At 39.9% G+C, this 5,002-nt stretch overlaps 1 pseudogene; it reads left to right on the top strand.

Moving 5' to 3' along the window:
* The first annotated feature begins 392 nt into the window (after positions 1 to 392).
* LOC120209010 lies at positions 393 to 4,723 on the top strand (annotated as a pseudogene).
* Positions 4,724 to 5,002: the final 279 nt, after the last annotated feature.

Raw genomic sequence — 5,002 nt, 5'->3', positions numbered from 1 at the left:
CCGTTTGTCACCGCGTCGGTCGCCACATCTGGTGGCTGTTGACCACCAAATCTTCCAGGTTTTTTCGTCTCGGCGCCATCATCTCGGTTCTAGGCATCATTACGTCAGGGTGAGCCTTCAACTCATTGGATCTTGGACGAGGACCTTCGGCTTTCAGTTGTTGGCGACGCATCTTCTTCTCCGTCAAAGATCTTTACGCCTTGGTTTCCATTTTTCCAGCGTCTCATCGCCTGTCCTATAGCTACCTGTTGGACTCTATTCATCACCTACTCCCTTCTTTTTTCGCCGGCAGTCACAGCCTCCATCGCCGGCAGTCACAGCTTCCATCGCCGGGCTCTAACAGAACAGTTCCGTCAAGTCCCTGAGTTGTTTTTACTTCAACGGTTTTCTTCATGCGGGGTGCTGGAATCGTCCCTTCTGTCCAGCAGAAATCGAAGGGCCAAACTCCTTCATCCTCTGCAGACGCGCTTTCTCCGTCATCTCTCCCTTCTCATCTTGAGGAGGTTCGTACCATCTTCATTATGGGTCTGCCTGTAGATGTCAAAGAGAGAGAACTGCAGAATCTTCTGAGATGGCTTCCAGGCTTTGAAGATTCTCATTTGAGGTATAAAGGAGAAAAGCCTAAGGGTTTCGCTCTCTTCTCAAATGCAGAATTTGCAGTTGCTGCCAAGGATGCTCTCCAGAAAATGGTTTTTGATTCTAAGTTGAAGTCCCTTTTGCACATTGAGATGGCAAGGAAGAATCTTGTTGTTAAAAGAGGTATTATTTCTAATTCTGATGCTCCTGTTCCTCCAGTACAGCCATTGCCAAATCCAGCCTCTTTAGCATCTCCAAGTATTCATGTGCCTTTTAAATCTGGGAGTTGCGACGAAAAGTCAGCAGTTGATGGTGTCCACAATGGAACCAGGGAATCTATCACAAAGGAGTGCAATGTTGATAAGTATGGATGCTACACATTATTTGTTGAAAATTTACCAGAGAATATCCATTGGAAGAGGCTTGGATCATTTTTTTTGCTCCCATGGTCGGGTTATTGATGTTTTTTATTCCAAATTAAAGAAATGCAAAAGGAGTTCGTTTTGTTTTCATTCGCTTCGCTTCAAACGAAGAAGCAAGGAGAGCGACCTCAAAAATGAATGGCTCTTATATCGACGGCATCAAAATTGGCGTTTCTTTCGCTAAATTCAAACCTCGCCAATCCTATTGGAGAAAGTCTTCCACAGGTGTTCTCCACAAGTCCGGGATGAAAGATGATTCGAGGAAGAAGCATTATAAAGTCGAAGGTGTTATTGATGAAGAAAAACTGCATGTGTTGAATTATTGTCTAGTGGGGTGGTGTAAAAATTTCATCAAAATCAGTCATCTCGCTAGACAAATGCATGCGAAGGGCCTCACTGGCTTCTCCTTAATGAGAGCTGCTGGAAATGCGGTATTAATGATTTTCGAAGATTCTGCTTCTTTGAGAAGTGTGAAGAACGATAAATCAGAGACTTTCGCAGAGTGGTTCTCTATAGTCGAAGCTTGGTCAGAGAGTTTGGTATTGGAGTGTCGTCGAGTATGGTTAGTTTGCGAGGGTGTTCCGTTTCACGCATGGAATTGGGATACCGTCAAGAACATTGCTGATAGTTGGGGTCAGTTTCTAGCAATCGACGAAAGCTGTCAGTCACCATCATCCTTTGATCGGGCAAAAATTCAAGTCCTAGCAAAGGCTGGTGCGAGAATTGATGCGACGTTGGAATTGAAGGTGGGTGACAACTCCTTCAAGATCATGGTGCATGAGACAGAGCCTTCATTCAAGCCAAACTCGTGGGCTCCTGAAGAAGACGAATCTAATTAGATTTTGCCTTTCTATTTGTGGTTTAATTTAGTTTATATGGTTGCAGGTGTTGCTTTTATTTTGTTTTATGTTCTGTTGCGTTGTTTAAATTCTATTACTGGAGGTGTAATTAGAAATAAGGTGTTTAGATTGCGACTTTGGTTGAGGTTATATGAGGTTAAGGTGTTTGTTGTAATGGTGTTTATCACCATAGGAGGATATTTCGTGTAATCTTTTGTATTGGGTATTGTTATTAATATAATTTGAGGTACTCTTTTCTTCCTTCCAATGTTCGTTAACATACTTCTTAGTATGTGAACGAATAAGAAGGGAGTTTTTAATGAGACTTCCAACATCTATAAAAAAAAAGGCAATAACAGACTAGCAAAGATAACCTATCTATTCTTTTATTTCTCTGAGTGTCTTTTGATGTTCCATCTATGAAATTGTAGTTTTGGATTTGAAAACTTTATTGGATGGATAAATTGCTTTCAAATTATACAAACTAAGTATCACTGCGACTAGCTTTTGTTTATCCTGTTAGTTGTCTCGTTTGTTCAACATATTTTTATACTTAATAGTCAGTTATAATTTCATAATTCGGAGTATGGATCATGTTAAGTCAAAAAGTTGTGATTTTCTGGATCTTATGTGTTATGTTTCTTGAGCTGTGCTCAAATCAATACTCTTAGCTTATGTTTGTGCATTCTTCTTTTTTTAAGTGAGGGATTCAAGGACTGAAGGTTCTCGTGGATATAGACAGGCACGTGGTGTTAGTGGCGGATACAGACGTGATTTTGGCAATGATGAGAACTCATTCAGCAGCAGTTCTGAACTTGCTGGTCAAGGTGTGCCTGACTATGGAGAGAGTAGAAAGCTCTCTGAAAGGCGTGGTGGCTATGGTGGTCCTCGACCTTATCGTGGTGGTCGTCATGGTTGTTCTGGTGATGAGGAAGTTGGAGATGGAGAACAACCTCGCAGGTTGTACGAACGTCGTAGTGGGACTAGACGCTGGTATAACTTAAAAGAATTCTTTTTTAACTTTAGCTTGATATTCTCTCCATTTCATTATTCTATCCAAATCTTGGAATTGATGCTTTTTGCTTGTGTTTCCTGTCTGTAGAAATGAACTCAAACGTGAAGGCTCAGGTCGTGGGAATTGGGGAACTCAGACCGACGAACTTGCTGAGTGAGCTATCTTTAGTGTTTAAAAGTGTCAACAATTCCAACCTTCAATTGTATTGTAAAACTAAATGAAATCATCACTTAGTTTTGTTATTCTCTCCCTATTATGCACCTTTTAGGGTGCCTGAAGAAGTTGTCAATGAAGGTAAGAGGAATTTAGCTTATCACAAGCCAGCAAGAGATGAGGATGCTGGAGATGCTAACAAGGAGAGCTCTACAAATGAACTTGAAGAAAAAAACCCGAGGATAAGGTAGTTTCACCTGATAATATATCATTTTAGATTGTCATCGATGTCTACCTTTGTTGCTCAAACCTGCAGATGAACGTCAGATACAAATGTATCCGACGTGTATGCTTGTTTTTTCCATACATTTGGAGGATCATACCTAAATCCATGTCTGAATATATTTCATGTGTGTGTACCTGGTGAAAATGATGAGTTGGAGTAAATTGGATATATGCAATATTTTCTAATTTTAAATGTAATATGCTAACTATGGCTATTTTTGTGTGCTACCTTTGATATTGAAATATTAATAGGAGATGACTCTCGAGGAATACGAGAAGCTGTTGGAAGAGAAGAGGAAGGTGCTTCAGGCACTGAAAACTGAGAGAAGAAAAGTGGATGCCAAGGAGTTTGAGTCTATGCAGCAACTTTCAAACAAGAAGAGTGGTGATGAAATCTTCATCAAATTGGTGAGCCTCGATGATTCCTTTTAGAATTCTATCATTGAGGACTTATGTTATTTGTTGGCAAATACGTATTTGTCATATGTACCTTTAATTGTTGACAGGGCTCTGACAAGGATAAGAGAAAAGAGGCTTATGAGAAGGAAGAGAGAGCAAAAAAGGTATTTATATCTCCTTTGGTACAACCCGAGTTATAATTTTACTACTTTTCGAGTTTCTTATGAACCACTTATTTAAGTTCATTGCACTGCAGCACATTTTGAACAATTTTTTTGTATTTAAGTCGTAATTTATTGGGCAGTTAGTAATATTAGACAAACACGGCATGTATTGTTAACACATTAAAATATATGTAAAATACACGAAGGTGACATGGATAATGCGAACTGGCAAGTTTCGTTCATTTATATTCGTTAGTTTTATAGTATTATAAAAAACTTCGATGCTTATTTTGTAATTTTATCCATAAATTATAATTGTAGACATCTATTTAATGTGTTTGTTACAAAGCTTTTTTGCTCCTTTCTCATCTTTAGTGATTTTGCTATTTTTTCAGTAGAAGTGTCTTTATGGCATGCACTGATCCTTATTCTCTACTTGTTGGTGGTTGTAGTCTTTGAGTATTAATGAATTTCTGAAGCCTATTGAAGGGAAGAGGTACTACAACCCAAGCGGGCGAGGTCGGGGCAGGGTTCGGAGTCAGGATCAGGGACAGGGTCGCGAGCGTGGGTTTGGCGAAGGCCATGCGGCAAGTAATGTGGCTGCGCCTTCCATTGAAGATCCCGGTCAGTTCCCTACTTTAGGGCGCAAGTGAGATTTCTCTATAATCCCGCTTTTATTTTCCGATGCTTAATTTTATTTCCGGCTTTGGATTAATCCGGTTCTTTAGATTTTGGCCAGGAAAATGAACTCGACTAATATGGTTTCCTGCTGCCAAAGGATCTCTGAATTTTATGTTTTGAAATGTACATGCTCAGTACCCCACTGTTCTGCTATGATCTTTAGTGGTTTCTCACTGCCCTCCCCGCCCCCTCTCTCTCTCTCTCTTTTAACACGAAGATGCTCAGTTTTGTACAATCAATAATTATACAATTTTTCATTGACAATATCATCGATCTTACAATTTCCAAATTTAGTGCCTTACTGCTGAATTTATCGGTGAGTTTTGTCGGGATATATTGTCGTCCTTCTGGCTAAGCATTCCAAATGACCTATTGTCGCCGTTACGATGCTTGTCTTGTGACCCTCCCTGTATTTGTTTATGCAACTTATTAGCGTTGGAAAAGGGCCAAAACCGCTTGTATGGACGA

The sequence above is a fragment of the Hibiscus syriacus genome, unplaced genomic scaffold (assembly GCF_006381635.1).
Source record: "Hibiscus syriacus cultivar Baekdansim isolate YM2019G1 unplaced genomic scaffold, ASM638163v2 tig00018040_pilon, whole genome shotgun sequence".
Taxonomy (NCBI): domain Eukaryota; kingdom Viridiplantae; phylum Streptophyta; class Magnoliopsida; order Malvales; family Malvaceae; genus Hibiscus; species Hibiscus syriacus.
This window is presented reverse-complemented; position numbering and strand designations above follow the sequence as displayed.